The 23,653-nt window shown below is 42.4% G+C and overlaps 1 protein-coding gene across 1 annotated transcript in view; it reads left to right on the top strand.

Annotated features, from left to right (window-relative positions):
* LOC127034477 (cadherin-13-like) overlaps positions 1-23,653 on the top strand; it is a 433,731-nt gene that overhangs the window by 51,022 nt on the left and 359,056 nt on the right. The gene's annotated exons all lie outside the window — the stretch shown is intronic.

The following is a 23,653-nucleotide window of genomic DNA, read 5'->3' as shown; positions in this document are numbered from 1 at the left end:
TCAGTCCCTGCACGAATATGGCAAAAAGATGAGGGCACAGCAAATCATGAGACACACTTTAAGAAGATGCCAACATGCTTCCTAAACGTAACAGAAAATAATTTTTAAAACACAGGAATTTAAGGGGGAGGGATAGCTCAGTGGTTTGAGCATTGGCCTGCTAAACCCACTGTTGTGAGTTCAGCACTTGAGGGAACCATTTACAGATCTAGGGCAAAAATCTGCCTGGGGATTGGTCCTGCCTTGAGCAGGGGGTTGGACTAGGTGACCTCCTGAGGTCCCTTCCAACCCTGATATTCTATGATTCTAAGGAGTGCTAGGTTAGTTCCAGGACACTATTTGTGCATCTAATAAAAGCTTAAGCTTTCTTCTCATAAACTGTTTGTCAATCAGATAAAAGGGAAATTTGGTCTGTGAATTATGTTCCATATGCTGTTGCAAAATAGTAGTTCAAGACAGTATTGTGGATTATTGTCTTTTGTCCCCTTATGCCTCATAAATGTGGTTCTTTTCTGTGGTCACAGTCCTGCTTTGAGAACCCCATGAAGCCTTATGGAGAGAAGGCCTTAGTCTGTGCCCTTTTGATGGACGCTCTGTCTATGCCATGGGGATTATAGCAGCGCTGTAGAGATGCTGGTTTAGCCCCATAGCACAGATGCCACCCAAAATGATGGAAGGGTTTTTTCACCACTTTAGGGACACCACCTCCCCAAGCAGTGGTAGCTAGGTCATCAGAAGCATTTTTCTCTTGACCTAGCAGCCTCCACCTCAGGGGTTGTCAGCATAATTACGGTGCTCAGGGGGTGGACGTTTCACAACCCTGAGTGCCATAGCTATGTGGAGCTAAATTTTAAGGCCAGAGAAACCAGAGTGGGGTGGGTTCCACACTCACTCCCTTTCCTATTCTTGGAGGTTGATGATTTTTTTCCACCTCTCTAGAGCAGTTGTGTGAAATTCCCTAAGAGTCTTCCCTACCTGGTTGTAACATAAGATTTATTTAGAATAGGGAGATTGAAAATCTGATTGAAAGAAAATAAACACTCTGTACAACATATCTTGTTTCTTAAACTCAGCAAATATTATTCTAGATGACTCCCATCTGTTCAATTACAGTTAAAAGCAAAATTGTGTATTTCTAATGAATATACCCTCTTTCTCTCTTTCCTGTCTGTGAATAACATGTCTGAGAATTTGCCACTGGTCTTCAGGTAGGTATTGTTTCCCCTCTAATGAATGATAGCAGATGCTGGAGTCCTGCAGGTCTGTTTCCAACTGGAGAAGTGAGGCAGAATCTAGGTTAGTGTAAGGAGTATAGTATAACTATGTACACCAGTCTTAGAACAGAAATGGTCACTGGCACAGTTCAAGGCAGCTGGACCTGTATCCCCCTTCATGCTCCACCAAGGACATCCACTTTTAGGCTTCTGGCTCCCAGCTGTTATCTCTCTTGGGCCAAGACCCAGGTGGTCTTCCCTCCTGATCTTGGGTTTTTCCAGGCTGCATAGTTCCCTGCCTACCCTGTGATATTCCCAGCAAGTCAGACTACCTAAAGAGGCAGGTCAACCCCATGAAAATGGAAAAAAATTCTAAGTTCGACTAGCTAACAGGTCAACCCCCATTCTAGTAAATGGGTTGATGCAGAAGTGACAAAACCTCATTAGAAGTATGTTTGGGGAGGGGTAGGGGCATGAGGCCCTGCCCTCTCCATAGCCCTGCCCCTGCTCCTCCTCCTTCTCCCTGAGACCCTGCCCCCTGGCCAGCTGGAAGTTGGATCTGGGCCATGGTAAGAGCCACCCAGGGAACCCAAGCTGCTGTAGGGAGCCCCAGACTCTCCACCTGTCCTAGGCAGTGTGCCCCGGCAGGGCATGAGCTCGGGGCTGCTCTTGGGCACCCCAGCCTCCTGCCCAGGGCAGTGCAGGGTCCATGGCTAATAAGCTTACTAGAGATCACCCCCAGCTCCAACAAGGACTCTGGTAGGAGTCAGTACTTCAAATCCCACAAAGGGATTTTTCTATGATTACAAATTGATAACAGCTCAGAACTTGCACAACCATGAATAGTTTAGTCTTTCCTCTATATAGCTTGGGCCTTCATTTTGGCTTCACGTGGCAAAAGTGCTCTTCTCAGGGTGTAGCTTCAAAAGACTGTGTTTTTGCATAGCAGGGTAGAGGGAAGTTGTATTCAGCTCCCCCCAGGTATTTCCCAGGAAATCGACTTCACATGTATTGTCCCAAAAACCATTCTTATCTGCCACATTGTTCAATATAATTCTTTGATCATCCAGGCAGGGCCGGCTTTAGGCTGATTCCCCCGAATCGGGCCCTGCGCCTAAAAGGGCCCACGCCTGCACCTAAGAGGGTCCTGCGCCCTAAAGAAGAGTGCCTAACTTAGGTGCCTTTTAAATTTTTACTCACCTGGCTGTGCTTCAGGTCTTCAGCAGCACTTCGGGGGTGGGTCCTTCACTTACTCTGGGTCTTTGGCAGCATTTTTGCGGTGGGTCCTTCAGTGCCGCGGAAGACCTGGAGTGGGCCCCATGAAAACTATTCAAATCGGACCCCGCACTTCCTAAAGCCCACAGTACTATGTAACCTTTGCATTTAATCCAAAGATAGTTAAACTTAATTCAGTCAAAATTTTCAAGGATATTGCAGGAAATTGCCATGCCGATCACAATCACAAATAGCATGTAATCCTCTTTTCCAGGAAAAATCCACTGAAACACTGATGCCTGATACCCAGGAATCTGCTTGGCCTTTAGAATTGACTCGTTAGAGAGACTAAGGCAAAGAGTCAACTCTTTTGCTATTGTCTACAGCTCACCTAAAGAAGCCTGAATCATAAAAACTAACAATAATACAACACTTCTTCAAAGACTAAACACTGCTCAAAATTGTATGTGTGACAGCACCATCTGCTGACTCCTGCCATAACAGTATTCTCCCTTACAGTAATAGGTATCTCATGTCATACTTGCTCTTCTTTGTTATCCTGGGAGTCCCCTTTCAAGTTACATTTACCACCCTGCCCCTACGGTGGTCTTTCTGCAGATGTACACTTGTAGGATGATAGGGCCGGATCTTTTGAAATATCCATTGTGTGATTTCTAGATCCGTTCAGGACTGAAGTAACTGCCTTGGTAATTATAGTCAGTATGTTATTCTAAGACCCACACAATTGCTAGCAATAATTTAAAAGAGTTGTAAAGGATATCTGTTAGATTCAAGCTCATTCTTTCCATGCACATCCTTCTGAACGAATAGACTAAATCTTGGTATAAACTGTTTCCACCTTTTCTTAGACTAACTTTACTGAAACAATGAACAAATAAAGTGGCCTGTAGTGATGAGCCATGGACAATTAGATAAACAGTCCCTGTGTGTCTTTGTTTGTATTTAAAATATTTTGAATAATACATCCTTTTTTTGCCAATTTCCTACCCAAATTCTCCTCATATTTTATAGTTGAGTAACAGTAGCCATGGCAACCTTTACAATTACTTTTACTTTTCTCCCGCAGGGGTTGTGTTAGGTGCCCTTGAAATCTGATTTATCAAAGGGTAGGATGCCCATCACAAATTGTAGGGGGAAAAAAATCTTACTGCTTTGCAATAGGAAAGTCTTGACAATGAAGCGTGTGTGCGTGTGTGTGTGCGAGAGATTTGAATGAATTAAGATGAGTGTCCTGTATTTTTCTCGTATGAAACAGTGAGTGACCTTCATCTGTTCCTCTCTATGGACCCATGGAGAGAACATAATCTTAAAGCTTCTTTTGATCTCTCAAATGTAGGCTCATGGGAACAGAACAGTTGATCATTGTCCTGTGATATAATCTGTCTTATGTGCAGACACTCTCAAAGGCTTTTTCTTATCTTATTTCTCTTACAATAAGGGGGTTATGAACATTTCAGAACACAGGTGACAAGAAGTACAAGGGTGGAAGCATTGAATAAACCCTTATACATTTTATAATTACAATTTCAACCAGTAGAGGCTGTGAAACTGAGACAGAAATATGCAGCAAAAATATACTTGATCATAGGAATTGCAAAGTCATCACTTACATTTGCAAGGTTTTTCTATTTCAGTTCATCTTATACTTGATACTGCTCTCTGTTTAAAACAAACAACCAAAAACCAAAAGGAATTCTTTTGCCATTTTCAGTGAGACAAAACATTCAGCGTGATGTATGGCACGTTTGAGCTCTGTCCCACAATACTGAGCTGCTCCACAGTTTTATACTTTGCTTACAATGTTATGATACTTTCAAGGGATTAACTTGACAGGGTGAAAAACAGCAAGATGTATATTTGAGTAGAGATTAAAAAAGTGCCGAGACATAGCAGTCTGCTCTGCTGTCAACAATTCCAAGGTGAAAAGCCCATCAACATGGAAAATAATGGAAAATGCTTTGCAGAGGTTATCATAATGTAACAAAAAAAAATTCTCTTTTTTTTGTATGCTTCAAATATTATAGCACTTATCATGGCCTGAAGATCCATAAGGCTGAACGTTTTTTCATTATACATTAAGCATGTGAGCCGAAAACATTATGGGTGTTAGAATCTTGTGACTTCTGTACAAATGTGCAGCTTAGCCCCAGTGCTGCACAAGTTTAGTGCAGATAGTTAAACTTTATTTAAGGCCAGATACTTTTATTCACATTTAATAGCATCTCACTTGAAAATGCCACCCGTTCACTCTTCTCTCTGTATTTCTGGGAGGGACCAAAACCTCTGTAGGGTTGCTACTCCTCTTCTTACATGGGTGGGTAGGGAAGTGCAGGATCAAAACTAGGAGTGGGGATAGAGTCTTTGCACAGAAGTACTCTATGCCAGACATGTGACTGGTGCTCATTATTACCTCCCTGGAGCAAAAGGGGACAAGGGTAAGAGTGATTCTTTGTCTGCTCCTGTGCCAACATAACTATATGCTGCTCCTTACTTGGGGCTGCTGGCTTTAGGGGCTACTAAACCTGAGTAAAGACCGACCTGTAATGTTTTAAAAAAAAAAATCTGACCTTAATGTTAAAAAAAATTCTGCTAGAATTTGTTGTATTGCAAAGAGTATCACAGCCCATTCTGCATAGTGACAAGGGATCAAGGTCCTTGATTTTATATAGTATCTTTCCTATAAAATATACTTTAAAGGATCAGGCTAATGCCAAGAAGCAGGAACAGTAGAGGAGAAGGCCTCAAACCACCAGAAGTGAGACTGCAATGAAGTGGGAGACAGTAGATAGGGGCTAGGCAAAAGGAAGGAGCATGTTAGGGGACAAAATGCATGAATTACTGGTAGGGAGAAGTGTATTTTTTTGTCTTCAAATAGAGTGACAGTTTTGACCTGGAAGTGCATTATTTAGTAAAAATCCGATCAAGGAAAAATGAAAAGCCTAATCTGAAAGTACTAAGTGCTTCCTAAGGCCTTATCTACATGGGAAGGTTTACCATTATACTACTGTAATTTAATTATGCAGGCATAATCCCCCAAGTGAACATTCTTATTCCAGGAGAAGAGTGGCTTTTTCCAGTTTAGCTTTAAACCCCTTCCTAACTGACATAAACTAAACCAGGGGTTCTCGCAACAAATTTTTTGGTGGCCTCAGATTTTGGCCACCAACTCTTGCTGGTGGCAGGATTGATTATTTTTCCTAAAATACTTGATTAACTTTAGGAAAAACAAATAAATAGCACATATACACATCACTGTAATTTATTTATGTAGGGTTTATTTGTTTTTTGCAGACTCAGTAGTAAAAATATTTCAGTTAAAAGTGATATTTTTGCGTTCATATTAATCACTTTTCATAGGACACTTAATAGATATCTGGAAGGCTGTGAAAAGTGATACTTGCATGTTTGTTAATATCACTTTTCTCAGCAAGTCCCAGGACAAATTAAGCCCTGGATGCAGGGGATGGAGGCGGAAGCAATGGGGGGACATGGTGGGATGGATGTGGGCCAGGGAAGGCAGTGGGGGCATGGGGCAATGGAGGAGTGGATGCAGGGCTAGGAGGTCAGTGGGGTCCAGGGGTGATGGGGAGTGGAACATGGATGTAGGGCCAAGAGAGAGGAGGGTGTGTGGTGAGATGTGCAGCTGGAGCTGAGTGTTGGCGTCCGCTGCCATGTGGCCAGGGGACAGTGCCTGTGGCCACAGTTGGAGCCCAGGGCCAGTGCCACCTGCCATGCAGTCAGAGCCTGAAACTGGGTGCTGGAACCTGGGGCTATGTGGTCAGATCTGGAGTCAGTGCCTGCCACCATGAGGCCGAAGCCAGCACCTGCTGCTGTGCACCTGGGGATGGGGATTGGCCCACACCTAGGGCCAGGGATCAACACCCGGGGCCAGCACCCACTGTTGTGTGCCTGGGGCCAGGGATCGGTGCCCTCTGCCATGTGGCTGAGACTACAGGTCAGTGCCCAGGGTCAGCAGCCAAGACTGGGGGTTGATGCCTGGGGCTGGGGGTTGGTGCCTGGGGCCAGTGGCTAACAGCAGGATTGAGGTGCAGGGCTGGTACTGCATGGCCAGAGATGGGAATTGGAGCCTGGCGTCACATGGCCGGGGGTTGGAGCCTGAACTGAATCCCCATGGCCCAAGGCTGGGGCCACATGGCCAGGTCTGGGGTTCAGCACCCAAAACCCTGCAGCAGGAGCCAGGTGTTGGCATCTGGAGCCCCATGGCTGGAGCTCTGGTCCTCCCAAGCCTCATAGCCTCCCCTCTCTCCAGGTAGAGAACTCACGGGTACTCCTGCAGCGTGGTGCCCCACCTGTCTCCAGGCGCTGTGCAAGGCTGCGTATCCATGAGGAACTGGAAGGGAGAAGGGAGGGGCTGATGCGTTGCCTGCCTCCCCCACCATCACCGCTCAGGAAGCTGTGGTGGCTGCAGGGAAACCCTCTGGTGGCCGTATTTGAGAAATGCTGAACTAAACTAAGAAAGTCACACTTATGGAGTGTGTGTATGATATGGTGATTTTAAATTACCACCTAGTGTATACCATTTCCCATGCACACAAGGCTTGAGAGTTGCTGAAAGCCCTTACTTTGAGCATGCTCACTAGCTCTTAGGAAATGCTAGGCACCTTGAAGGATTTGGCACTAAGGGCCCAAATGTGCAAGCAATGTTCAAACAGTTTTTGAACTCAGCAGGACTACTCCACCATACCTGCCAGTAAGCACATACAGGATCAGGTGCTGAATTAATCACTGGTTTTAAGGCCAGCAGGGATCATTATGATCCTGTCTGATCTCCTACATTATTGGGTGAAATCTTCTGGCCTGCAGTATATAGGAATTCAGCTTAAATGATCATAATGGTTCTTTCTGTCCTTGAAACCTATGAATAAATAACACAGGTCTCAGAATTTCTTTTTGTAATTCCTGCATCAAGGCTGTATAATGTGGCTGGCTCAAGGAAAATATTTTTTAGAAGGACATTCAGTCCATTACTTCAAGTGATGTAAAATCCCTTGGTATGTCCCATGTTGACTGATTCAGGCTGTCGGAAAGCATTTTTGGATCTATTCCCATGTTTTCCTTCAGAATCATGTCGTGCTGCAAATTATATTGGTAACCTAAATTAAAGGTGGATTAGAGTATGCTACTGAATATGTTCCTCCCTCTCCTGTTTAGATGGGTCATTTGTGTTTTGGTTTTACTCTCCTGTTATTCACTATCAATCAAACAAACAACATTCAGAGATTAACATCTAGTGAAAGTGAGAAACTAGACTAGATTAAAAAAACAACCCCAAAAACCAAATGTATACAAAAACTGGCTTAAATCATTCTTTGTATTCTAGCAAGTATTATACTCCATGTTCTACAACAAAAATAAGAAGAAAATGATCCATGCCCATATTAAAAGCTAATATTATCTCTCCCCCTCCACCTCCTGTATTATAGCAGCAATTAATGTTTCTCTGCTGGCTAAGTGGATTTGTAACATAAATTGCACATTTCATATCACTAATCGTGTTTGTTTGAGTTATACTTCAAGCACTTGACTGTAGATTTCTGCAGCTCTGCTTCAGTTACAGAAACCTCCTAAAAGGAAAGAGATGTCATAGTCAATTAAATATCTTTGACATTCTCTTTTGAAAGTATGTATTGAAAAGATTCTGCATATGAAAGCGCAAAGTATCCAGTTCATGGGCTTGACAGGTGCACTACAGCTAAAACTCAGCTGCTGAGGTTGTAAATAGCTCTGCCATGACTGTTAGTAATGCTATATTTTAGTCATGGAACTAAGAATCCATCACATAGTTATTCAGATTGTTCCTCTAATTAAATAATCTTTAAGCTAGACTGTCATCTAAGCATTGTGAAACTTTAAGTATAAAACTAGAGACCAGATAATGACTATTTAAATAGAGTACTTCATGATAAACTTCTGCTAAAATTAGTACCTTGAGGGGTGAGATAGGCCAATGCTGAGCACTTTTGACAAACAGTGTTCCCATTGAAATCAATGGTAAAACTCCCATTTGCTTTAGTGGTTGTTAGACCAATTCTAAATGCTTTTGAAAGTCCCACCCTAAATAAACAAGTTTTAATATGCCAAAAAAGTAAATGAGGCAGAAGAGATTGCAGTTAATTTTGAAGCTTTGGAGGCTAAAGGGTGGAACAGTGCTTTTGTGGGTGATTGATTAGACTGGAATTCAGGAAATCAGGGGTTCCACTCTTGTGCGAATCAGGTTCATTAGATAGAGTCCTAATCCTGTCCTATGATATTCTACATAGGTCTTTATACCTCACTAATCACTGTGGAATCTGAGCACCTTTCAGTAGTGCATGCAGCAAAGTGACGACACAACTGTCACGTGGTGTTCCTTCTCTCATCCTCTCCCCAGAGGGAGAAACATGTTTTTTCTCTTAATTAGCCTCTTAGAGTTGGTAGGGCAACTCTCACCTTTTCATGTTCTCTGTATGTGTATATATATCTCCTTACTATACGTTCCATTCTATGCATCCGGTGAAGTGGTCTGTAGCTCATGAAAGCTTATGCTCCAATAAATTTGTTAGTCTCTAAGGTGCCACAAGTACTCCTGTTCTTTTTGCAGATAAAGACTAACACAGCTGCTGCTCTGAAACATGTTTAGTGGAGTGTCTTGCTTTGGTAGTGTATCTTTCTTTAAATAAAATATAAATATACTTGTTGCTATGTATTTATGTTAGCGGATGCAGGGCAAAGAAGTGGGACTTGCACTTGTAGTGAGAAGGTAGAGAGGTTTGTGATGGTCCTTAGTTCCCGAGAAAAATTAATGTTCAGTGAGTACCACTGTGGTTTACCCTGCACCATTCTTTACCTTACAGATCCTCCCAGAAACATACAGAGCCCTAGCCAATAGTTCTTTTTACAGAGTGCTGAAGGGGTGGGGAGGGGAAGAGGGAGATTCTATCCACAGGCTTTTCTCCCCTCTTCAATATTTGCTGGCTAGATTGGGCTCTTTTCAGCCCCAACAAATCTCCAAGCATTCAGGGTGATTTGGTGCATCATTACCATGAAATAGAACCAATATGACAAGGTCGCTTACCTATCTGCCAACTCGAAGCAATGGTGATGATGCAGCTAATTGCGTGATTGCTGCTGTTACCTGTGGATAACTGTGCAATCAGCCATCACTTTCTAATCAACCAGCACAGGCAACTGGAATGCTGAGGGCTCCATTGGAGAAAAATATGCAAATCCAGGCTCCATGTCCAGCAGGCTGTTATAATGCATTTTAAATACAGCGTTGACTCCAACAGTGACTTCTGAAATTAACAGATGTGGACCTCAGTCCTGCAAAAACCTTAAGCACACATTTCACTTTGGATGTGTAAGTAGTCCCATTGACTTCAGTGAGACTACTTATGTGTTTAACGTGAAATATGTTCTTTCCCACATTAGGCCTTTACTCTGCTAATCATGTTGACTGTCCCACTAAAAGATGAACCTTGACAATGGCTAGGAGTATTACAATAAAAACACAGGAGTTACATTAATTTTAGAAATAATTCCCCAGATAGTTGCTCAAATAATTAATGACCTGTCTATTTAGAAACTCTCCCAGGTAAACAGATTTAGGCAGTTAATTCTCTAACAAAATAGCTATTGGTGATGACAACTGCCTAACTGCTATTCCAAACAGATTAGTACAGTTAAAAATAAAGTATAATTGCATTTAAATACAAATTTTTAGCCCTTTGCAATCTGGTAATTTCTAGACTTCCAGGCAAATTAATGTTTTGAAAAGCGTTTATAAAATGTTCACAAAGGGTTAATCATTTGAAACAGATAAGTAAGCGGCTGTAATATAGTTGAGTTACTGCCTTTAAAACCTGCAGCATTAAAAGAGTAAATAGTATGTGCCCAGAATGTTTGCCTCTTGGTTGTTTCCCACATGAGTTCCACTCCTGATGCACATTTATAACATGAAATTTTTCCATGGATTTCACCATGGTTCTTCATACTAACTGGAGTGCCAAAGGTCAAATTTAACAAGCAGCACAGTTTACTGAACCTCTAATCTGATTAAGGGCATTGTTTATGCCTGCACTACACCTGTTCTTGCTTGCTACCATGACTACCAGGTGATATCATTATTATTGCATTCGGTCCTTTGTGCTTTACAATCTAATTCTGTCATATGCTGAGCACCTTAGTGAGAGCTGAGGATGACAATTTAGAGTATCCAATATCCTGAAGGATCTGTTCTATTGTGTGCTATCTCTGATATTTATCATAGTTTGGACATATTAGTCCGTACTCATCTACTGTGGTGTTATAGAAAAATGTGATAATTTTATTTAAGATACAAAGTCATTTTGGTATCTGCAGTATTTCCTTGTACTTTCTTACATTTTACCACAGAAAATACCTTGAACTCTGCAAACATAAAAGTAACTAAAGCAGTTATCAAGTTGCTAAGTACCTAAGATTAATTTTATCATTACAGTTTTAATATGCTACTCTCTTTATTCTCAAACTGTATTTACAGTATGCTGGGTGAGAGCCTCAACTACTCTAAATTGGTGTAATTGCATTGAAGTCACTGTAGCTATGTTGATTTACAGTAGTTGTGAATCTGTCCCACAGTTTCTCGAATAAGAGAATGGAATTAAACAGGAAAAAATATCATTTCAAATGCAGCCCTGCCAGGTAACTCTTTACATTTCATAAGTAAATTGACAAAAACGATCTTCCCTGATATGAAGTAAATGTGCAAAAAACTCCCATGTTTCCCTGTGTTTACATAAAGCGAGTACGAATTTTATATTTTTTTTAAAATAAAAATGATACTTGAACTTTCATTGTTTAACACACATGAAAATATGTCTAGCACATAGATTCCACCTTTTCAGAAATTCAAAACTAATTGCATCATAATTTGCATATCAAAGCAAATTACAACCTAATGAAACATTTTCCTGTCAAACATTTCTTTATCTTAATGAACAGAATAAGAATACTTATTATATCCTGTTTAATGTCTTTGTACTTGTCCAACAGGTTACTCTGTGTGTGTGTGCGCGCACGCGTGTATGTATGTGTGTCTGCGAGATATATGAATTTCAACCCCTTACCAGCAACAGGAGCAAAATAGATATTCTAATGTACAGCATATATTTTAATATTATATTAACTTTGATGTGAAGCCTGAAAAAAAACTCTCCTGGATTTATATTGCATGTAGAAGAAGCTAATGGTTTAATTCAGAATGAATATTCACCACCACTACCTAGTTGCTATATACCAACATGACAACTTCTAACCATCTGAGAAGCTCAGCACGTTTTATAGTTATATACCACAAATTATGTTGTTACACACATATACTATGAGAGTGTCAGCTTGCCCAGTGGAATTACTGCTAAAAGATGTACTACATCTGGAATGAGGAAATAACAGAAATAAATATTTTGTGAAAAGTGAATTTATGTATAAAGTTGTTATATTAAAAATTGAGCCTTCTTTATTTTTCTGGAGGAAGTTTTTCTTAAGCAGAATGCTCTCACATTACAGTACATTTATATAATAAACTAGAATTAATATAACTTTGTCTATACATATTTTGCCATAAATAGGTTTTACTGTGCATACTTATCCTGGGGAAAATATGCTTTACTTACTTAATTATGAAGTTCATATCCTCTGGCTGTTTTGGGTTGTTCTCACTCCACTTTGGTAATTAACCAAAAGCTAACATAAATTTACTAAATAGGATTGTTCTTAATATAAATGCTAAATCATATTTTCCCCAATGTAATTGTACCTGAATGGATGTAACTGTAATGTGAGCTATAAAAGCAGATAAAGCCTCAACATAATGTACAATTTCCTACCACATAATGGTAACTCTGAATAACACATGTTCCAGGAAGAAAAGTAATTTAAACTACATTACAACAAATGCCATATTTTAAAATGGAAACTATCCATCATGTGCTGAAAGAAAGTGTTAGTGAACTACAATAAGTCTGAGGAATGTACTTAAAAATTCTGGTAGGAGTCCATTAAAAATAAATTGATTGACTTAATTTCAGGACATATTGTAATAAATTGTAAGAGACAGTTACATGTAGAATCTTTTTTCCCAATGCATAAAGCTAATAATTGCAAGTTCAGTGGACAATAATGATACGAAATAATCAGTAGCAACTCATATTCTTATCTTGAATAAATCCTTCTCTTTAGCAAACGGTTATCAAATTTAAAATCATGATGGTAAAATGCATATTATTTAAATTAGATTTATATTTCTATGCATGTCAGATTTCTAGCAGCACAGTAAATTTTAACACTGAAACAAGGTGGGTAAGTGGCAGAAAGGGATAATGGTAAGAAACCCATATATACCTACAGTTCACATTGGCTTTCTAAAATAGAAATCGGAAAGAACAGTTATTAAACTCTTTTCATTTTATGTATAATTCAAAGATATACATGTATATTTTATACTTTAAAATGAGGACTTACTACAGGGTAGCAAAACTTCCTTTCGTACAAAATTGTATGAGATAGCAGAAGAAAGGTGGCACTCATCAAACCCACATTAACCTTGACTGACACATGTCAACAGGGGCATGTGTAGGTTTTGTAATCCCACAGTGCATCTGGGTTGATGGGTACTTGTCACTCTGTGATGAACTAAAGGAGAGAAACCTGTAGGCTCAATGAAATAAATGGAGTTGCATGCCTTTACAGCAGATCTGAATTTAGCCGTTTTGCTCTAATTTTGGGGGATTTGGGGGAAGAGGAAGGCTGCCCTTCCTATCCACCACTATTTGATTACTTCCTGTTTCACTTATTCTTCTATTGCCCTCAGCCCTAAAATAATCGATCCACTGTTATCCTGTCACCAATCCAACCTTGCCAACAAAGTTCTGTGCCTCTTCTTCCCCTTCTATGCATGGTTTCTTCTCCTTTTAATAAGCCCTCTACTCTACCCTCCATTACCCACACATCGGTCTATGGGCATGTGGCATTTTTGTAGTCAGTAAAAAGCTTCACATATTGGATGCCTCAATTGTTTTCTTGTACACAACTTTAAAGGTCTAACTCATTACGGGGGTAGCTTCTAATAAGCAAAAATAATGTTTTCACCAAGCTGGCTTTGAAGAACTTGGTGATCTCTGTTATTGATTTTTGTCATCTGTATAAGATCAGAAAAGGTATTTTTTGCTGATTGCTTTTGATCATTGTTGGCACATTTCCTATTTATATGTGCAGTCACACCCGTGTACTCCTGTTGAAGGGAGTGGAATGGCACAGATGTAAAATAGAACAGAATATGGACCGTAGGACTAGAAATAATACAAGAGCATCACATACAATAGGGGTGGTTTTCATGGGAAAACACTCTTGAATTCTGAGAAACACTGGCGACACTGGCACTGCTTGGTTTGCAGAATGTTTCATTCTCACAAATTGACAGTAGGGCAGCAGGCCTGAGTGGTCTTCTGAGGAATGAAAATACTTCCATAAGAAACATCTCCATGATCTATCAGTGGCAACTAGCACTGGGATTTCCAGCACTAAAAGCATAAGTAGAGCCTTGCAAATCCGCAGGTATCCACTTTGTATCAATTGACTTTTTGTTTTGCTTAAACACATCATTTTTGGGCTGGAAGCCAGAGGAGAGGGTGGGCCCGTACTCCCCTACCATCCCCAGGAAAACAGGCTAAAAACCCTCACAGCCTGATACAAAGTCATGGGACTGTAGTGGGCTGAGCACTGGCTCCAGCCCTGGAGGGGTTGGAAAAGCCCTGCAGAGGGCTGGGGCTGGGGAAGGGAGCAAAACCCCGGCTGATTGGGGGAAGTGGCTGCAGCTAGGGCCATGTCCCAAACAGACTAACTGGGCCTTATAAGAAGGACAGGGCAGCAAGCAGTTCAGGACTCTCTCTCTCTCTCTGCTTGTAGAGAGAGAAGGGCCTGGCTGCTAGGGAGCTGAGCAGGATACTGGGAGTGGAGCAGGGCTGGGGAAAGGCTAGAGGAGCTGGGGAGTTCTGGCCTAGGAAAGCCCCAGGCTGCTGGCCTAGCTGGTGGCCTAAGACCAGTACCGGGGCTGCAGAGGGGCAGCCCAGCTATAGAGAGAGGCAGCAGGTCCAACCTAACCTTGCCTGTGATGAGTGGCATATACTGCAGTCAGGAGCGGCGCCAGGGTTTCTGACGCCCTAGGCGGAAGGCCATTTCGCCGCCCCCCGCGGCTCCGGTGGACCTACCGCAGTCATGCCAGCGGATGGTCCGCTGCTGGAACGGCTCCGGTGGAGCAGCCGCAGTGATGCTGGCGGGCAGTCCGCTGGTCTAAAGGCTCCAGTGGACCTGCCGCAGTGGTGCCGGCGGGCAGTCTGCTGGTCTAAAGGCTCCGGTGGACCTGCCGCAGTGATGCCGGCGGGCGGTCCGCTGGTCTAAAGGCTCCGGTAGACCTGCCGCAGTGGTGCTGGTGGACGGTCCGCTGGTCTAAAGGCTCCGGTGGACCTGCCGCAGTAGTGCCGGCGGGCGGTCCGCTGGTCTAAAGGCTCCGGTAGACCTGCCGCAGTGGTGCTGGCGGGTGGTCCGCTGGTCTAAAGGCTCCGGTGGACCTGCCGCAGTGGTGCCGGCGGGCGGTCCGCTGGTCTAAAGGCTCCGGTAGACCTGCCGCAGTGGTGCTGGTGGGCGGTCCGCTGGTCTAAAGGCTCCGGTGGACCTGCCGCAGTAGTGCCGGCCGGCGGTCTGCTGGTCTAAAGGCTCCGGTGGACCTGCCGCAGGCATGACTGCGGTAGGTCCGCCGGAGCCTTTCCAGCAGCGGACTATCCGCTGGCATGACTGCGGTAGGTCCACCAGACCCGCGTGCTGCCCCCCCTGGCAAAATAGCACCCCCTCAAATTCTGGCGCCCTAAGCCATTGCCTAGGTCGCCTAAATGGTAGCGCTGGCCCTGACTGCAGTCTGCCCTCGGGAGTGGGGTTAGAGGTGACTGGCACTAGCCTTATAGTGAGGTGAGGTGGGGTTAGTGGGTGGGGGCTCCCCTGGGTGGGGAGACCCAGAGTGTGGGAGTACTGCCAGGGGGCAGCAACCTGGAGAAAGGGGCACTGGGGTCCTGGGATGGACACGTGGGCCAGCGGTAAGGTGGATTACCAGCCTGCAGGGGTTGCTCCAAGACGCTGGAAGAGCTAATTCCCATGGATGATCAGCAGGAGGCGCCGCAGGGGTGAGTCCACTCCCTTACAGACCTTTTAGCCTCTAGGATTCTGTATTTCTCTGGAAGGACTGAGATGATGAATCACCTGACTAGAGCTATGAGACAAGACCAACTGTCACTGCCCCAAACCTTTGTCTAGTGGAGGAAACTGGGTGCCCCACCATGCCCAGCCATGAGGGGACATGGCTGGCCAATAAGTTTGCTCCTTTTCAATGACACAATGGCAGTTTGTGACAAAGAATTAAAAAACTCCTACAGTAATGACCTTCCTCTGTGTTACAGAAATGGGAAAGTCAGAACTATAAGGAAGAAATTTGGAATAAATGACAGTTGGAAAACAGAGGAAAGAGATGATATGGGGATTCAAAGATAGGATGAGTCATCTTGTTTCCTACTTTTTGGTTTTCATTAATGAGGGATTGGCCCTGCTTTGGCCAGAAGGTTGGACTAGATGACCTCCTGAGGTCCCTTCCAACCCTGATATTCTATGAGGGGCTAAATTTTGCCATTCACATACATCCCAAAATCAGTAGTAGTGTATAGTTGCAACCTCCAAGAGGAATTGCCTCTCCTGAGGTAAAGTAACTTCCCAAGCTTTTGTGGTGCTCAGATGGCTAGTGCAGGCCATTTTTCACACCAGATGTGTAGTACAAAGAGCAATGGAACCACAATACAATCAACATGATGAGGGAGTCCTCTCAGAGTGCCTAGGTCCATTCACTGATGTTTGCTACTCAAAAAAAAAAGATGTGGAGTATACTGGAGAAACCTAATTTCTGCCATTAATTACATTAAAGCATTTTCCTGTGTGAAAATAGTGTGTTTTCATTATGAGTGATTGAGGGAAGCAAAAAGCTCCACTCTTTGTCCGTGAGCCACTTGAACAGGGCAGGTGACAGTGCCATTTGGCCCTCTCTTAAATGTAAAGTGTTCACATGAAATCAATACGTTTGTTTGGAGTGGCTACAAATGCATTTAAATGATACCTTAGCAATTAGGAAGGGAAAGTCTAGGGTCCTTAACATTACTATTGACAAATGCATTCAATACCACTGAGGGTATCTGAGATCTCATTCACATTTACCCTCCATTTCAAGTAGGAAATTATGCTGTGGCATCAGAGATTATACATTTGTGATTAGCCTAATTGTCCAGCATTCTGCTGTTTCTGAATAGAAAAACCCCACTTTGAAAGCATTTAGCTGGCACTAAAACTCTTAGGGTATGTCTACGCTGCAATTAAAAACCCCTGGCTGGCCTGTGCTAGTTGACTCAAGCAAGCAGGATTTGGGCTAAGGAGCTGTTTAATTGCAGTGTTCAGGCTTGGGCTGCAGCCTAAGCTCCCGACCTCCACCTCAGAGAGTTCTATAGCTTGGGCGGCAGCCCGAGTCCAAATGTCCACAGCACAATCATACGGACCCTTAGCTCAAGTCCCGTGAACCTGAATAATCTGGCACAGGACAGCCACAGGTTTTTAATTGCAGTGTAGACATACCCTTAAAGATAGAATTTAACGGTGGTGCTGTAGTTTCTAGAGATCCAAAGGATGTCTAATCAATGGAAGTTCTGCATTTTACCCATGCCAGAAGATGTTGATTATCAAACATATGAAAAACATGGAAGAGACATCTGTTCTAAGCCTATTTTTTTTCCCACCATTCTCCAAAATTTTTTAAACTAAACCAATCCACCTTAAATTTCACAGGATGGCACATTTTATACCAGACTAAATTTTCTCTTTGAAAGTTTGAATGTGGATGGAAGAATCAGCCTTTTTACTTACACTACAAGAGGTTATCACACACAAATTTTCTAGGACTGCCCACAGAGCTAAACATTTCTGTCACATACAAATACATGTTAGAGAACCTGCAGACAATTTCAGGATTGAAAACCCAACCTAATGTGTTTACTGATATGCTGTTCCTACCACCCTGCCCCAAATTTATTCAACAAACAAGCAAGGTCTTTATTCTGATTATTAAAAATAACAGCAAGGAAATACATTTCCGTGCTATGACTCACAAGAGAAAAGTCTACAGCTGCAATGTGTTTACACAAAACATGAGGAATACAAGAGTCCCAAGACTTGTCTGAAGTATATTGAACCTTCACCATTTAGTTTGTAGAGCTAGTTGGACGGTGTTTTTTTTGTTTGTTTGTTTTTGTTTTTTTTGTTTTTTTTCTCCCCTTGTGGAAAATATTGACTGTCAGAAACTGAAAGGCCATCTCCCTCCACCCTCCCCCCCCAGTTTTGATGAACTGCACACTGACTTTTTGGTTGAAGATCCATTTTTGGAAGAAAACTATACAAAACAAAGTGTTTTAGTGATTGACCTTTCCTAGCTGAGTGGAACACACAAGAAACTAAAAATAAACAGAGTGATCTCAAATGGAAACTACACTGTTCTCCAGCTCTAAAGCTGTTAATCTCTCATCCATATACTGTATAAATAAAACCTCCATATTTCCTTAAATCTGACAATACTGCATCAGCTGCCTTTGGGGTGGGTATGGTAGAAGATAAGAAAACTGACTTCTTTCCCCTCCAAGAGAATGACTGTTTCACTGATGTAAAAATGCAAGTTTCTTCCTTTGTATACTCCTTTTTTTTGTCCTGTATCAAACTGAAGAGCTGCAATTTGCATTATTATTATGTATGAAGAAGCAATTGGAACCTTGGCGTGTCAGATCTTCTCTTTCTAAATATCTCATTCAATTAGAGCCAGTGGAATGCCTCTTTTACTTATGGACTCATTCAGAAAAGGAGTATGCAAAAAAGTCTGCAGATTTACTGATACAATTTATATATAGCTATTTCGGTATATGACAGGCAGGTGATTAGAGTGATGATATAACTGAAATGAGAAGAGATTCAGCAGAATGGAAAGGAAAACTTCAGCTCTGTGAATATTGCAGAAGTCTGAGTACAGTGCTTTTGTTGTTCATGTTACAGGTCTATATTCAAGGGTGGTTTTGTGTATAGAGTGCTGGACTGATGCTCAGATCTGTGTTCAAATCTTAGCAGAGCCACCAACTTCCTATGTGATCTCAGGCAAATCACTTAGTTTCTCTGTACCTCTGACCTATTTTTTAAATTAGGATTGTGATATTGAAGACTGTGCCTTTAAGGACTGAGCTTCCCAAACAGAATCTGGGTAGGGTACTGCAAAGCTCACTGAATACCACAAGGATAAAATTCCCAACCACATTTCATTAATTGTGTGAGGTGCCCAGTTATTGCAGTGATTTAAGTACCTAGACAGACATGATAATTAAAATCAAAACATAATCTGTACATCACTTTAGACATTGTTAATAATTTATTACTCATAAACAGGTGTTCTGGTAGGAACTGACCTCAGAAGGGGACAGACATATTTCCTGCAATATTTCCCCAGCGTATTGTCATTCAAAATATGCTTCTACAAATCATCTACAACCTGCTTATTAGGAAGTCATTTACTTTCACAGAAGGAGCTTCGCTGTAAGTGGGAGGCTCACAACAACAGGGGATGCAAATTGAAACACGTGGAAATAATTCAGGACTTTGATTCCCAAGGAGTATGAGATTTGCCATCACTTCCTAAAACAAAACTTGAGTAAACAGCCCTTGTGCAAGGATCTACACTGGGCTTGTAGTCCAGCTCCCAACCCACCGACAAGGTGTGGATTAGTAAAGGGAGCTCCACAAATGCTATTCCAGGCTGCATTGCCAAAGAGGTAATTAGTATCAGCGCGATCCCCTGGCCATAATTTAAATGCTTCCTTGAATAGTAGGCTATGTGGAGCTGGAGAGGAACACAGATGCAATGTGCAAAAGTGGGTAGAGAATCTTCCCCTTGATCTGGTATGCAGAATTGTCTTTCCAGAATGCAATTGGGAGTCTTGTTCAGCCATGAGAATATGGGTTGCAGATCCCTCTATATTGATGGAGTTTCATTTCTCCATGTTCACCCTCAGTAGTTCCATTGTTAGCACTCAGATTTCCTTTTTTTGGCAAACAGAACGGCTGTAGATAGGTGGTGGAATCTCTATCCTTAAAGGTTTTTAAGGTCTGGCTTGACAAAGCCCTGGCTGAGATGATTTAGTTGGCAGTGGTCCTGCTTTGAGCAGGGGGTTGGACTAGATGACCTCCTGAGGTATCTTCCAACCCTAATCTTCTCTGATTCTATGATAATGTGCAAAACTAACATGCTGCTTTGCTTTTCTTAGAAGTTAATGTGAAAAGCAACACATTGGAGCCTCCGAACATGGCTGCTCAGATCTGTTCCTGTACAAGGGAAACAGGCCTCTGTGGGCTTATTGATAAAATACAGATAACTACAAGAACCATGGAGGAAATGACAACGTAGTAACCAGCAATTTCAAACAGCAGCCATTCCAAATAAAGCAGAGTATAATAATATTTATATAATGAATACATTTGAAAACTCAGTTTCACATTTAAAACACTGCCTGTTGGGCTTGCTCTCAGTTCAGCTTAGAAGTACTTAGAGGAGGGGGAGGCAAGAGCAGTGAAGGGCAGTCTAGAATAGGTGCATGATGCTCTTGTTTTTCTTATCAGGCATTGCATAACTAATTCCCTCGAGTACCAAGCTGGAAATGATATTTGTTTACTGTTTTCTCTCCTAAATAAATGACAGATTTAGTCAAGGTCTGACTAAAATTAATATTAATGCCATACCTTCTGTTCTTGCTGTGCAGCATGTGGGACAGAAGGACATGTGATCTTAGATGTGCTCTTGGAGTGTTAAGTGCCAAATCACAGCACTTGTAATAAAAGAGTCTTGACTTATGGTGATGAGGATGCTTATGTTGGTTGTCAGGGTTGGGTAGATATTTTGCTGCAGATTCTCCTCTGCATTGTGGCTGCTTTGCACTGCGCTACCTGCATGAGGCAGATCACAGCTGGCTGAGGAAGGATCACCCCAGTGTTAGGGAATCTTTTAAAGGATTTGAGCTCATGTGGCAGATTTAGTGTCACTGCCCCCTCCTTGCTGCCAGTTTCAGGGCCATGGCTAAAGCTCTCTTATGCCTTGGGGCCATTGGCTGCCATTCATATGTTTACCAGACCTTTTAAAATCGATTTCCTGTACCAAATGGAGTATATCTTTTTGCTAGTGCTAATTTTCCTGAACAAAGAGAGTCTTGATATATATTGTGACGGGGCAAGGCCAATTGGCTATAGTAAAGTAGTAGGGAACAGGTATGTTAGTCCCAGACTAAACAAATCCCTGGTACCATGATAACCAAATGGCAGTTGCTCCAGGTTAATCAAGACACCTGGAGCCAGTTACGTTTCTTCTAGAAAGTAGTGGAGATAGCTAGATTGATTGGGGCCCCTGAAGCCAATCAAGGGCTGGCTGGAACTTGTTAAAAGCCTTCCAGTCACCTCAGTGAGGTGTGTGTATCAGTAGTGTAGCAGGAAGCTGTGCTGCTGAAGGAACTAAGCAGTACAAATGCATATCAGGCTCAAGGAAGGAGGCCCTGAGGTAACAGTGAAAGAGCTATTGAGTGGGGACTGCTGTGGTGAAGTGGCCCAGGGAATTGTACATGTCAGCTACCATAGTTGCTACTATTAGGATCCCTGGGTTGGAGCCTGGAGTAGAGGGTGGGCCTGGGCTCCCTCCTTTCCTTCCTTGATTAATCGCTGAAACTGGGAGACATCAGAGACTGTGTGATGGAGGGTTGCTTCTTCTCACCTCCCTTGCTGGCTTATGATGAAAATGGTTCAGTAAGCTGTGACCCTTGCCTCTAGAGAGAGAAGGGCTACGTGGAGGGTCACAGTGAGCCCCTGAGGCTAGTGAAATCCACCAGGAAATGAGGGACCCATGGAGACAAGGACAGAGCTTTGTCTCAATATATAAGATGTAGCCCTAAGGATGTTCTAGATCAGTGGTTCTCAAAGCTGGTCTGCCACTTGTTCAGGAATTGTTTATCTGCTGTGTCCACAGGTTTGGCCAATTGTGGTTCCCACTGGCCGCAGTTTGCTGCTCCAGGCCAATGGGGGCTGCAGGAAGGGCGGCCAGCACATCCCTCATCCCGCGCCGCTTCCCAAGCCCCCATTGGCCTGAAGTGGGGAACCGCCGTCAGCAGGAGCTGTGATAGGCCAAACCTGTGGACGCGGCAGGTAGACAAACTGGCCCAGCCTGCCAGGGGTTTTCCCCGAACAAGCGTCGGACCAGCTTTGAGAACCACTGTTCTAAATTATGCTGGATCACTGTGCACACTGCTGTCCCAGGGTCAAGCGAGTTTAGAGGTAAACTGTATGCTGTCCTTGCATCCTGCTCCTGAGATTTTCTGTTTGCTTCTCTGGTGCAACTGAGGCTCTAGTTCTGTATATTTCCATCTGCACAAAGATGGAGGCCCTCCCACTTGGGTAGCTTTGGTGAATTAGGTCCTAATTGCTCTTTGCTTGTTTGCGCTGTAGATCCTCCTTGCATATTTCTGCTGTCACATGACTTTTAGTATTTCTGTTGGACTTTGAGATCCCTGGTAAAACAGTCTAGAAATTCAAACTATTATGTGTTGTTGTTGCCATCAGTGGAGGTTTAACCTGCAGAATGACTAAAAAGAATATAGCAAAGCTTTTCAGAGTGAAGCAGAGGGAAGTGATTTGCTCCTAAATTATAAATAGATACTCGTATTCCATTGATTTATGGTTTCCCACTATTGCCTTTACCTTATTTATGAAAGTTCAGGAGAACATCCCTCAGTGTAGTACAGTATATCAAACTGAGGATACAGCTAGTGTTACAGATGCCAGCAGAAATGGCCTCAAGTATTCTGATTAACTAGGAGGGACTGCAGACCAGTGAAAGATGCCTTGTTTACAGAACAAGCCCTTTTTCTGCTCCTATTAGCATGCACATAATTGTAAAATGTCATGATTCAAGTGGCAATTAAGGCTACATGCGCAAATCAGGCAATTGTGCATGCAGCTGGCCAGTTGTGCATGCACAATTACCCAAATTATGCATGCAATCACTGTAATTCCATGCACAAATAAGGCATGCAAATGCAGACTGCCAATTTAAAAATCAGCCTTTCATTCTGTGCCTCAAGTGACATTTCTGAGAATAATGGAACATAATGGGCCCAAAGTGTTGGATGCTTAACGTCATTTTTGGGAAGTTTATTTGGTGGCTGTTCACCAGTGAGGATGACATTTAAGATTGCATCAGCTACTGGTTTGTACTGTAGGTCTTTGAACATATTCAGATATGTTAATACTAATAGGCTTGAACTTCTGATATTAGCGCAGTATATTTTTTCTGCGTTGTCTTTATAGAGTGCTACAGCCCGTTTTTATTGAGGAGGGTGTGGTATGCCAAAGGGCCTAAACCTTGTTATTGACTAGACTAAGTTCCACTTTACATGGTCTCTATTATGTATCCATGAATGATTGAACAGATCATTTTCTTCGGCTTCTATAAACAGTTTGGAAGAAGGCCACACTCTTTACTTAAAAAACAACACAAAGCAATTTAAATAAAATGACCTAAGTTATACAGCAAGGTATTTAAGCATGTGCCTCATTTTAAGCATGTCTGTGGTCCCAAGGATTTCAAGCCAGTGCTTGAAACTTAATTACCTTGCTTGAAACTTAATTACCTACATACACAGCACAAAGTTCTTAAATGATTTTTTTCATAGACTTCTCATCTTTCGAAGAGCCATCTCTGCAATCAGCAGGTTTTTTGTGTCCATTCTCACTTTCTAGCTCAAACACTTTTTAGGCATACCAGCTTAAACAAAACCCAAATGAACCAAAAATGTTCTGGGAGTTAAGTTAGTTGGTAGGAGGGTGAGCAATTGTTTCTGGCGACTAACTTATTTCCTACGATATAATTCACCATAAACCATTCATGCAAACCTGATATCCTCATTCAACTCTACTAATGGCTTTTTTAAAGTTATCTTATTTACTTTGGTTTATAGTGTGCCACTATCTCTAGCAACACATACCAAAAAAAAAAAAAGGTGGAACTAGAGTGA

Source organism: Gopherus flavomarginatus, chromosome 14 (assembly GCF_025201925.1).
Source record: "Gopherus flavomarginatus isolate rGopFla2 chromosome 14, rGopFla2.mat.asm, whole genome shotgun sequence".
Lineage (NCBI taxonomy): Eukaryota > Metazoa > Chordata > Testudines > Testudinidae > Gopherus > Gopherus flavomarginatus.
The sequence above is the reverse complement of the archived record's forward strand: the minus strand, read 5'-3'. Positions and strand labels throughout refer to the sequence as shown.